Consider the following 13,146-nt stretch of genomic DNA (forward strand, 5'->3'; position numbering starts at 1 on the left):
GCCAACATAGGAGACCCAAGCAGAGACTGCCACAGCATAAAGAAATAGAGACGGAAAGATCCGGATGTGGAAACCCCACCTGTAAAAGAAGTAAATGATTATGGCATCAGTTTCCAATTAAACCAGGAACATCATATTTTTTTCAAATTTTTGAAGCATTTCGCAATTTTTTTTGGTATTTTCTTTTTTTTTTTTTCTTCCAAAAGGTAATCTCAATGCATAGTACCAAAACTTAGTCACAGCCACAGGAACATCTAGGACCTGCAAGAGAAAAACAAATCATACGACACATATGGAGTAGTCAAAGAAGCCACCTTAGTGATTCTGCTCCTTTATAAATGGGTAAACTGGGACAAGGAATCAGTTCTGTTCATAACTGTTCACTAACAGCTTAGCACCTTCTTTTACTAGGCCTCTCAGGGCAGATCATCTCATCCTGGCAGGCAGGCAGGCAGGCAGGCACACACAGCAGCACATGGTGGCTAGTCCATCCCCCAACTCCTTGTAAGCAGCAACAGGGTCCCCTTGGGAACATCTGGCATGCTCTGGGGTCCCAGAAAAAGTTCCAGTGCCTGCTACCCCCCCACCCACCTGGGCTGCAGTGGGGAGGCTAAACTGTGAGCAGTAGGGCACTGCTCTCCTCCTCTGCTGGCTCCAACTAGTGGTATACTGCCTCTTTAAGGCAAGCTCTCTGTAAGAAGGGAGCTGCCCCTTTAAGAACAGTTCCCTGCTCTCTCCAGGAAGCAGCTGCGCTCTCACTGATGCCAGCCTCTCCCTCAGCCAGGCTCCTGCTGCTCTGGAGTAAGTCTCAACAGATACTTCTTTTATTTTAAGGGCAGCAGCCTCCTCTAGCCTCACAGCAGTGGGAAACTCAGCGGGGTTTGCCAGGAGCATTTGCTGCAGCTGGTTCTCTTCGGCTGGGTTGACTCCAAGCACCATTCCCTGCCAGGTTGGCTCTTTATGCAGGATTGGGGGTCCCAGCAGCTGTAACTGCAAATAGCTCCTGTTGATCCTCCTGTGCAGGTGCTGAGAAAGTGCTGGGCCCTTGGGCAGGCCCCCTCCCCTGCCTCAGTAGGCCACAGCATCCTCCCTTCCTCCTGGGATGACAACATGGGTCAGCTCCATGGCAGTGCAGCCTGCCCCCTCCTCCTGCAGGCCGCATCTCCTTTTAGTTAACCTATCTGCTCCTCCCTGCTAACACCACTCAGCTCTCCTGAAGCTGGTTTCAGCTCTTCTTGCCCTGACATCACTGGTACCACCTCCAAGAAAGTGGCACAGGGAGTTTTACTTTCCTCCCCTCCCCCACAGGCTGGAACAGTGGCCATCTTGAGTCCATTAGTCCCAATGGAGGAATTTTTCTCAACTTTTTTCAAAAGCACAACAAACTCTGTTTTACCCTCTGTCTTCACCCCTCTAACACTCTCAAGTCTCACGTTGCTGGGTGCCATTTTATGTAGCCCTTTCTTGGAAGTGGCATAGTTCTTCAAGGGCAGGCAAAGTACTTTACAGTTCGGGGACTTTCTATACTGGTTTTCTTCACGCCCCTACGTTACCCCAAGGTGTAGGTCCTTTCTGTGAGGAGAAGCTATTGCTTGTAGCCCAGGTGGTGAGCTGCTGTCCTTATCAGTGTGTAGCTGGTTATGTGAAATGGTGCTTGTTTAGGAATAAATGAGCAGGATGCAGAGCTGGGTGTTTAAAATAAATAATAGTTTACTGTTTCCAAAATGTTATCAATGTCCAATTTGTAACATTAACTGAAAGTGCAGCTGGATTTATTCTTTCTCTGTGTACGTGGAGTGATTCTAACACTCCTGACGTAAGTGTGTAAGAGGCCCAGTATCTGAGGGAAATCCTGCTCTTTTTTTCCTGGAGTATCCTCGCAAAACATGAAGCAGGTCCTGCCTGACTTCCAAGTTGTTCTCTTATACCCAGCCTGAGTCCTGGGGGGAGATTCTGGGGTGGGTCTCCAATGTTGGTCCACTTCCTTCTTTGTGACCCTCCAGAGAGAAAGGCCTGTTGTGCAAGAAATCAGGCAGTCTCCAAGTGAGAGGAAGGGGGGGAAAAAAACCCCCTCCTCTCAACAAAAGAGAAAAAAAATACTTCACTTAATTGTTCCAAAACAATTCTGACAGTGCTACAGTTAATGCAGTTCTTCTGTGACCTAGAAGGGAACTGGCAGGTCTTCAGTGTCCTGGCCACCTCCAAAAGAAACCAGCCTATACTCCAGCAAAACAATTTTCTGCATAAAAGATCTTCTTAATTAAAGTCTCTGTCAAACTTGAGGTAGTCCCTTAATAAGCAGGTAGTGTTCAAAAAGATTTCCCTCCAAAAATGTATTTTAGGGTTACCGACTTTTTCATAGACCATAACTGGACACCTGAGGACTGGGAAGAAGGGGTGCATATATTTATCCCCTGCTGCTGTCTAATCTCTCTTTCCCTCATTCCGTGTACCTCAACTGTCGCCCCTTATCATTCTCCCTCCTGTCTCCTGTGCCTTTCCTTGTCTCTTTTCCTGTCTTCTCCAGGCCCTTTGCCTCACTTTCTCTTCCTCCAACCTCTCGTGCTCTATTGACTCTCTCCCTTCTCCATCCACTGTGTCTTCCTCTGTGTTTGTCCCTCCAGCCCTGCCTCTCTCCTTCCTTCCATGTGGCTCCTCTGGCTCTCTCATCCAGCCTGAGGAGCCACATGGAAGGAAGGAGAGAGACAGGGCTGGAGGGACAAACACAGAGGAAGACATACCTCCCCCCTCCATATCCCTTCTCCATTCCCTGCATCCTCATATTTTTCTCTCCCATCCCATCTTTTTTGCCTCTTCTATGCCTCTTTCTCACCTCTGAGGCATCCCTGAGCTATGCAGGAAGTGCTCCTACAACAGCAGAGAGGAGGGAGAGATTGAGCTGACAGATTTTTAGTGTTCGGTCAGTACTTCCGACCGGACACTGTATAGGTGAACAGAAAACTGGACTGTCCGGTTCAAAACTGGGCAGTTGGCAACCCTAAATGTACTGAGTTGAGGGAGTAGGCCTCATTCTATAAGAACAAACTCTAAGAGCTACTCTCAGAATAAAATCCTAACTCAAATGCCACACCTCTTATTGCTCTAGTCCCAGGTCCACCCACTCAAGCAGCCTCTGGAGGAGGAGCAGACCGTGGTATTCCTTCTAGCTGTTTTTGTGGGATACTAGAGACATCAAGTGGCTAACCTAGAGGGGTTCCACACCAATGTTAATAATTAACGATACATTTCTATGTTAATACATTCAGGGTCAGGGTTGGGGGAGGTCAACCAGGGAAACTGCTCAGGGCCCCCACCACCACAAGGGGCCCTGTATTCCTGCCCAGAGGTAAAAGAAGCATAGCCTGGCCGTGCGCTAGCCTACTGCTGGCAGAAATCTGCAGGTAGAAATCATAGCAGGGTCAGTGAGCTAGAGTTGCACTCGCAGATCCTGTGGCTGCCCCACCACCTCCTCTCTCACAGGCTTTCTGTAACCAAGAAAAACTATGTGAGGGGCTAGGATGCTCCAGGATCTGTGAGAAAACAGGCCCCGCTCCAGTTTTCCGCTTTTTTGTCATGGCTGCCATTACCTAAAAGTCTCTGCCTGGCCTAGGACCAGCCAAGCCAAATGAAATGAGGAGAGGGGAAGGGGGAGACTGAGGGCTGGAGAGAGGAAAGGGTTATGGAGGGGGATAGTGGAGGATCCAGGAAGAGGGTCTGTGATAAGGGAAGATGAGGAGGGAGAGGATTCAGCAGCAGCAGAAGAGGATCCCACATGGGAGGGGAAGAGTTCAAGGAATGGAGATGGCAGTGGTAGGAGGAAGAGAACTCAGAAAGGTGCCATGGGGGAGAGAGGCATGAGGAAGATGATGAAGAGGATCCCAGGATAAAGCAACCTAACATGGGGGTCCTCTTAGTTTCTGCCTTGGGTCCCATATATATAAAACAGGTCCTTTAATGCATCTTATTACTCTAACAAATTGTTCTAAGGTAGGATGCTGGAAAAAAAAATTGCTGCTCATTTGAATGACTATATTGTAAGCATTATTCCTCTTGTACAGTAGATGAAAAGCTATCACAGAAAATCCATATATTGGAAGAGAATAATATAAGTTAATTAACTACTATGGCTGCAATATGCAATTTAGATTTTGTATCATGGTTCAATTTGAAGTCATAAAGCTGCTAAGGGCTTGATTTAGTAAGTCTTTTCTCATATTCTGTGTTGATGGGTAAAAAGTAAATGAGGTCCTAAAAGTGACATAAAGGTGTTATTTCTGCAGAAGGAAAATGTAATTTTAGTGCAACCAGTGATATTTCTTCTGTGAAGATTCTAAATTCGCTTTGTAAAGTATGAAGCTGTGGACTGGAACACCCCTTCTCTCTCCCAAATAAAACTAGTCCAGCAAAGAAGAACTTGGGCTGCAATTATCTTTCTATACAAGTTTTGGTAGGGTGGGCAGGTACCCTGCTCTCTGCCAGAAAGCCTCCCTTTCTCTGGCCCTGTCTGGGGGTCTGGGCCCTCTGTCCTCCTGTTTTGCCACAGGTCGGGGCCTTAGGAGGAAGAGGAGGAGCAGGCTGCACCCTGTCCTGCCCTGCCAGAAGGAACCCAAGGTCAGAGCTGGATCGGTCCCTGTGGCCGGAAGTTGTTCTCTTGGCCATGGGGGCTGAAGAAGGAGACTCTGCTGCTGCCTCCTGCTTGAGGGGGGGGGGGAGTGAGAGAGAGCAGGTGTGCATATGATGGGGGAGTGAGTGTGTTGTGTGTGTGTGAGAGAGAACGAGCATATGTGTGTATGAGAGGGAGCATGTGTGCGCACAGCAACCCTACTTCCTCTCTGCCTGTTAATCCATGACAATTTCAGGGCATCTGGAAATCAAAAGTTCCTAGGTATGGGTAACGGGAGATTTAAAAAAAATCCTTAAATGTTTTAATCGTTGGGTGTTATTTGATGTTTCTGTTTTGAAGTATTTTATTGGTGTTTGGAAACTTTTTCTATGAGTTTTGTAATTATTGAATGTTATTCTATTCATTAGTTGTTTTGAATTATTTGTATTGGTATGATTTTCTAATTTTTTGGTTTAATGAGGAATGGTAATGTTTCTGTTTTTTCCATTGTTCCAGTGCATACAGCATTTGCAAGATGATTCATCAAGCCACCTTAGGGCTCTAATGCTCGTTATACCATGTATATTATGCGATAATTTGCATCTCCCCACCCCTATACCCTACCCTATTACAATGACCTTCTTTGCATGCAATTTGTATTCATGAATAATGCAAATGCATGCAAAAAAGGTCATACATAGTCAATTTGATGTTAATATTTTATCACGGCTGACTGAGAAGGTGGTGAGCCGTGATAAAATAACAATACCTAATTGAAATGTGTTAGATGGGTGGTGGGAGGCCCAGGATCCTAGCGCTGGTCCTGAGGCTCCCGCCACACATTTAAAGCTGCAGAAAAAAAAAAGATGTGGCAAACGGGGAGGTTGAGAGGGAGGCAGTGCTGGCCCCGTTTCAACCCAGGACTGCCGATCGAGGTGGCCATGACTCTCCCAAAATAAAAAAAAACATAAACTTTAGGCATGCGGCAATGGCACCCCCCCACCACCACCACCTTCCCCCCAAGACTAACGTCAATGCTCCCCCCCCCCAAAAAAGGAGCAGGTCCTCCACCTCTCCCCCATAACATATCAAGGGATCACAGGTAGGGACCGGGTGCACCCTTGCATCCGGCTCGGTCGGCACCATTTTCCAAAATGGTGCTAACCTGACCTCTGTCAGAGCAGCGCTGATGGCACCAGGAGTGGGGCAGAGGATCCCTCACTCCCAGCTCACATCATAAAGGTATCTGGCAGGATGGGAAGGATCTGGGAGATGGGGGTTTGCTGGTGCAAGGATTCTCCTTTGTGGGTGAGTGGGGAGGGGGGGGAGGCAGGGAAGCAGCCCGATGATATGTATAATATTGGAACCAGGGACCGGCATTGAAGGCCGGGCACTTCCTCAAAGTTTAAAAAGGTTTTTTTTTGGGGGGGGGAGGAGGAGATTATGGCCTATAGGCCCCTAATATCACACTCTGGGGGGAGAGGGATGGAGAGGACTGGCCGCATGCTGTACTGTTATTTACTTAGGGGCTGATGCAATAAATCAGCACAGAAAACGGGCGCTCAGTGTTGAGTGCCCACTCTCCTAACACGTACCCAGCTCCTCTCCTGCGCCAGAGATTGAATATTTAAATGAGGGGTCGCACTGCCAAGGAGGTGCTAGGGACAAATGTGCGCCCCTAGCGCCTCCATGGTAACAGGCGCCCAGGAGTGGTGGCTGTCAGCGAGTTAGGAAAACGGGCACTCAATTTTATGAGCGTCCGTTTTCCTAATCTGTGCACAGCCACGGGTTAGGAAAACGGACGCTCCGTTAATTGAGCGTCTCTTTTCCTAACCTGACCACCTACACACTTTTTTTTTTTTTAAACCTTTTTGTTCCTCTGACTTAATATCGCCATGATATTAAGTTGGAGGGTGTACAGAAAAGCAGCATTTTCTGCTTTTCTGAACGTAAAAATGTGCAGGTCGGGCACACATTTTTTTTTTTTTGGATCTGGGGAAAATAACTAATCGCCTCATCAACATGCATTTGCATATGATGAGTGCATATTTGCATATAATGAGTTTTTTTTTTTGGGGGGGGGGGGGGGAGTTGGATGCGTATTTTGGACGTGCTAATCCCCTTACTGCATTGACCCCTTAGTGATGCTTAGCTGCATTGACCCCTAAGCGTGCTGCTTAGCTGGATAGGTTTTTAGTTATCCAGTAATATATAGCCAGATAACTTTAGGCTGGCATATTCAGCCGGATGTTTATTTTGCTGAATATGAAACAAGCTATCCGGCTATCTTTAGCTAGATATCTTTTCCACTAATGGGCCTACTGAATATGGACCTCCTAGTATTTTCAGTCTATGTATCCTGAATACCTTCCATGCCTGCTATTTTGGGATGCCTTGGGGATCTATTATTATACAGTATTTCTACCTGTGAGTTCATTTATACCAGATGACACTGTAACTGTAGTGCCTTATAGGGCAGATATTATACCTAGGGACAAATGGAGCTTGGTTGCAGTGAAATTTCTTAAATATAAAGCATTTGAAGTTGGCTGGTAGGTTAATAGCTGCAGTAAAGGATGTTTTTTTCATTGTATAAGGAAATTATTCCCTGTATTTTGTATGTCAAGCGTAAGAAAAAAGTGGAGGAGTTCTTGCTGGCTAAACAGCATCCCCTCAATGAAGTTTCAGAAACACTTTTAATCTGAACCATAGTAATTTACATGTGGAAGCTACACGCTTCTCTATAGACCAATTAAACATTTGGAGTGAGCTGCTCAGAATGTGTACGGAATATATCAGAGAGACTGGAATGTTTCCAAACACAGTTATGTGATCGGTAATTTCTCTTACGTGATTCCTAATATGGCCATAAAGTCGGCAAGAAGCGCTAAACTGTTTGGAGCAAGCTGTCATAATTAATAGGTTATTTTGAAATTAATTCTTCTTTTGAGATGCAGAGAATGAATCGGGGGTAATTATAATGGTTAAGTCTGCAAGTCAATTAAAAGTTTTATGGAAAAGGTGAGTAGGTATTTGTTTTTTTGTTGTTGTTTTTTTTTTTTTGAAAAAACAAAGAGAAAAGGGGCGGAAAAATGTCTCTGTAGCATGGAATTAAGAAGAGGATAAAGCAGTTTAAGGCGGTTCCTGCACTGCCTCCTGCTCTCACTACTCGAGCCCCTTTCACTCCACTGGCAGAAGCACACGTCCACTGCATGATACCATGAAATTATCTTGAGTGGGAGCCCCAGAAACGAGATAATATCAAGAGTGAAGCTGGAGATTTGAGATGCAAAAGGATTAGGTGAAGGTGACAAGAGCAAAATTAAAACAACAAAAAAAAGGACCTTTAAGCACTTTTTTTTTTTTAGAGAATTTAGCCCTACTAAAAGAGGAGGATAACTTTAAAAGTCCCGCACACGTGCCCATATGTGCGTGTTCATGGCCATACATAGATCTACCCATTATTTTATAACCCCTGAGCATCCTATAAAATACATGTAATTCTTCCCTGCAACATTCACACATTTTTAAAAAAACATGTGTGACTAGATATGCAAGTTAGCTGGATAAATGGTTAATTTCATTTAGGTGTGCATGTTTTAAAATTGGCTGACTTAAACGTGTAAATTGGGACTTTACTACATTTCTTTCACACGGAAAATATACAAGCATAGTTTATAAATAGGTAGAAAAATTATGGGGCAGATTTTTAAAAAGTACGAGTGCGTGTACTTTTGTTCACGCACCCGGCGCAAACAAGAGTACGCCGGATTTTAAAATCCGGGGTCGGCGCACGCAAGGCTGCGCTGAGCCGTGCAGCCTGCCTCTGTTCAATCCGAGGCCGCTCCAAAATCAGAGTGGCCTCAGAGGGAACTTTCTTTCTGGCGCCCCCCACCTTCCCCTACCTAACCCATCCCCCCAGCCCTATCTAAACCCCAAGGCAGGCGTAACTTGCGGCTGCCGGTGCGCGATTTCCTGGCCCGGGAGCAGTTTCGGAGGCCTCTGCCATGCCCCTGAAATGCCCCCGGGCCGGAACCACGCCCGCAGCCCCACCCCCGGAGCGCTGCCGTGACACGCCCCCCCCAGGAAAGCCCCAGGACTTACGCGCGTCCCGGGGCTTGCGCACGCCACCGAGCCTATGCAACATAGGCTCGGTGCGCGCAGGGGGAGCTTGGGGCAGGTTTTCGGGGGGTACGTGCGTATCTTATGCGCATACCCCTTTGAAAATCTGCCCCTATGCGTATTCAGTGCATTGATATATATGGTTTCAATGCATTGCATGTATTTGCACGTAAGCCCAACAACACTACAGAAACATTCAGTAGACATATATTGTACAATAGGGGATGTGTTTTCATTTGAAATGAAACAGGAAAATCAAATTCAATTTCCTATTTTGTTTTACTTCAATTTGAAATGAAATGAAAGAAAAGCAAACAAAATTTCATCTTTCAAAAGTAGAAGCCAGCCCTGGTCACTGCCAAATAAAAACCCTGCTACCTGAATTTTTTTTTAAACAGCCCCATTCCCCAGAATTGTGGAAAGTTCTCTCTGGGATCCCCATTTTACACTGTACCCTGTCTTTGAGGTCTTCAGGGGCAGAAGTGATCCACAGTTGCTCCTGTCCCCACTGATCTTGTTTTTCAAAATGGCACCAGCCAAACTGAGGACCGCACCATTTTGAATTACTGCTATAAAACAAAATAGCTAAACTTAAGTTGGCTAGTGTCATTTTGAAAAGCTGGACTGGTGGGGACAGAAGCAATTGGGATTCCTCCTGCATCTGAACACCCCACAGATGGGGTAAAGTGTGGGATGGGGTGTCCAGAAGAGGCTCAGAACAGCTGGCCACAAGCCCATGGGACTTTAAAAAAAATCTTTGCTGGCAGAGCAGCATACTCTTAATTTACACATTGTCACAGATGGGAACTGGGTAGGGATTGGTGAAAGTGAGGACTTGGGGGGTTGAGGGGTAAGTGGAAAACTCAAGAGAGTGAGTGGGAGATTCATGGATTAGATAGTAATTGGGTGGGAGAGTGGGGGCCTCAGCAATTGGATAAGGAGTAATGGGGAGAGGATTCAGGGATTGGGAAAGAGTGGGGAGAAAGTGAGGATTGAGGGGAGAGTGGGGACTCAGACTGGGAGGAGAGTGGGGACATTGGAATTGGGTGGGAGAGTGGAGCGGGTGGAAATCGGGGACTGGGTGTTGATTTGGGAGAGACTGGGAACTCTGATTAAATAGGGTTTGGGGGAAGACAGGGACTCGGGGATTGTGGGGAAAATGAGTGGGGCATAGGATCTCTGGGAAGGGAGAGAGGGCATGGACTCAGAGACTTAGCAAGCTTTGAAGGGACATTGGAGACTTGGCAATTGAATTGGGGGTATAAGTAAGAGTGTGTTAGATGGGTTGAGAGGGTATGAGTGGTGGGTAAGAGATGGGTCTATGAATGTGAGATGGGTATAAGAAGGGGGCTGAAGGATGGGGAAAGGGTTGAGAAGTGGTGTGAAGAACTTGGAAGGCTGAGGAAGGAGGGAGAGGCAGTGGGAAGGGATAGATGGGGCTGGAGAGGGATGAGAGACAATGGAAAGGAATGGGTCTGTAAAGGGGATTGATAGAGGGTTGAAAAGGGACTGAGAAGGAGGTAAAAGCTGGGTATAGGTAAGAATTAGAAGAAAGGGTTGGAGGCAGAGTTGTGGAAAAGTGACAAGCTGTGATGATTTTATGCCAGGTCACCAACCTGGAATTTTTTATTGCTGATCTGGAACCTTTTTTAACTTGCTTCCCATTGGGGGAAAAAAAATGGAAGGTGGAGGCCACCACTGGCCCTGATGTTACTTTTTTTTTTTTTTTTTTTTAAGAAGATTACCATTTGCAGGGGCAGCTCAAGGCAATCTGCCGCCTGAGCGAGGGATGAGATGGCGCCCCCTGTTCGCCCTGTCCGTCCTTCCTTCAGCCGCCGCTGGTCTGTCCTCTGGTGGCGGCCCATGACAGCGATCCTCCTCTCTTCTGCCACCACAGGCCTGGGCCGGCAGCCATGGTAGGGGCAGGCAGTGTGAGGCAGACGCCACAGCGGTGTTCTGAGAGGGGCATTTTTTTTTGCCACCTCAAAATTCTGCCACCTGAAGCAGCCGCCTCTCCCTGCCTCATTATAGGACTGCCCCTGACCATTTGTGAGAAGGTTGCTAGCAACAGGATTTGAAACACAGGTCTCATCCAATGCAGGGTTTATTCATAACATAACAGGCAACATGCTCTGTTCACCTTCATTAACTTCAACATAACCATATAACAGCAGGTTCACAGTACTCAAAGGTAGATATAACTGGATAATCAATTATCCTGCTAAATTCTAGCTGGATAAAAGCCCCAATATTCAAAAAGTTGGCATTTAGGCAGATAACTTGTGAGTAAGTCAGGTAAATGTCTTTCAATATTGACCCCTAGGTTTTTAAAATTCCCATGTTCTGACTACCTTCAAGTTATCTGGCTACATAATTAGCCAGATAAAACTTATCTGGATAACTTAGAGGGTGTCGGGGGGGGGGGGGGGGGGGGGGGTTCTGGGGTGGAGTTAAGTTAGCTGGATGAGGTATCTGGCTAACTGCGATTTTCAGAGTTAGTTGAATAACTTATTCAGTTAAGTCTGGTCATATTGAATGATGTCCTAAAATTAGCCAGATACGTTTATCTGGCGAGCTAGGACTTTATCTGGCTACATTCACTGGAGCTCCTAATCAGCTGTGCTCTGCTGAATATCCCAGGCAAGATGACCGCTTACCATGCTGCTTAATATCAGGCTCTCTGTTTTCCAATGGTTATCAAAACTTGCTGATTATCTTCTCCAACTATTGTTAAAATACCTTGGATACTACAGACTTGAATGAGGGAAAACACAAGTTGCTGAGAGGGAATCAGTACCTGGGCCAAAAAACTGCGACCGGGTCCTTACCTTGGTCTCTCCGGCGGCAGCAGCGGGAGGTTCGGGCCTGTCCGGGCTCCCCAGAGGCTCAGCTGCGAGACGTGCGGCTTGGCGGGCCAGTTCGGGCCTTCTCATGGTGGCGTCTCCATGAGGGAGACGCCGCCGAGCCTCTGAATCCGGCTCCTCCCCCTCTAGGCACGCACGCATGGGGAAGCCCAATTTAAAGGGCTTTTCCCTCCAGACCACGGCCCGCCCACTAGAATGAAGTCGGATGCCGGCTAGTATTTAAAGCCGGCGTCTGCTCCCATTCACTGCCTTGCAACGAGGTTCCTCCTAGTGAGTGCTAGTTGCGTTCTTGATCCTGACGTTCCTGTTCCAGTTCCTGATCTTCTGGTTCCTGTTCCTGCTCCCGGTGTTCCCGCTCCAGCCTCCGGTTTCCTGCTCCAGTTCCAGCTTCTCCGTCTCCCGCATCCTCCGTTCCTGACTCATCTGGTTGGTCTCTCTGGCTTTGACTCCGGCTTGCTCCTGGTTTCCGTTTCTGCCGCCTGCCTCGACCTCGGATCACCTCATCTTCTTCCACACTCTTGATCTCCTAAGTTCCAGCGGTCTGGGACCTCACGAGCTCCTCTCAAGGGGTTCTCAGGCTTCCAGGGTGAAGTCATCGCCTTGGTTCTAGTGATTTCCTAAGTCCCAGCAGCCTGGGATCTCACGAGCTCCTCTCGGGGGGTCCGCAGGCTTCCAGGGTGAAGACTCCGGATCTACGTGTGACCTGACACCGCCCACTGGCCTACTTCCTCGCAGCAGAGCGCCGACCACTTCTACCAGCTCACTCTGCCAGGCCGGCCCTAGAGTCCACTGCTACACCCGTAACATGTAGTGAGCAGCTATCAATAAAGAATAATTTTTGCATGTGAAAGATGAATGAATGGGCTATAAAATGGCATGAATGCATGTACAGTGTACATATGTGTGACAGCGTGCTACCAGAAATAATTATCTGCATCTTCAATAAAACCCAAAAAGCTTAGAAATGTCCTCAGCTTCTTGAAATATATATGCAATTTTCAGATTTTTAATCAAGGGGGCTTTATTAAAAATTTTATTTTGGCCCAGTAGTTTCCTCCTGTTCCTTTTGAGCTTCCAGCTCAATTAGATTTTCATGTGGCTTTTTTTCTTTCCCAGCGGTCCTATTTTTATTTCTTCTTGCCCCGTCCCTTTTATAAGTGAACCATCACAGCCACAGTCCTCAGTAGGGGCCACAGATCTTGGCTCCCATTGGAGCCCAGTACTCATATATCCTGGATTCCATCTGCAGATGTCATTGGAATACCTCTTACTCCTCCAAGATACGAACACTGCCTCTGCACCATCCTCCAGCCCTTCACTGACCCTGACCCAATGAGCAGAAACAAGGTCTATGAAATGAATCCAGGCGTCTCCAGCATGGCCTATCACTGTACTGTCATTAGGATATCAGGCTAAAATGTTTCCAGAAAAAAAAATTGGCATTTACCGAAAAAGACTCACTAAGGCTTATTCCTTTTAAATATTATCATTGATTTTAAAAGCAAACCTATTTTTGATGTATTACCTCACTCTGCTCTGCATATACAATCTGTTGGC

The 13,146-nt window shown here is 46.9% G+C and overlaps 1 long non-coding RNA gene across 1 annotated transcript in view; it reads left to right on the forward strand.

Moving 5' to 3' along the window:
* The first annotated feature begins 747 nt into the window (after positions 1-747).
* LOC115089534 overlaps positions 748-13,146 on the forward strand; it is a 40,273-nt gene continuing 27,874 nt past the window's right edge. The window contains exon 1 of the long non-coding RNA XR_003856146.1: positions 748-801. This is a non-coding gene — a long non-coding RNA (uncharacterized LOC115089534). The remainder of the gene's footprint in view (positions 802-13,146) is intronic.

Source organism: Rhinatrema bivittatum, chromosome 4 (genome assembly GCF_901001135.1).
Source record: "Rhinatrema bivittatum chromosome 4, aRhiBiv1.1, whole genome shotgun sequence".
Lineage (NCBI taxonomy): Eukaryota > Metazoa > Chordata > Amphibia > Gymnophiona > Rhinatrematidae > Rhinatrema > Rhinatrema bivittatum.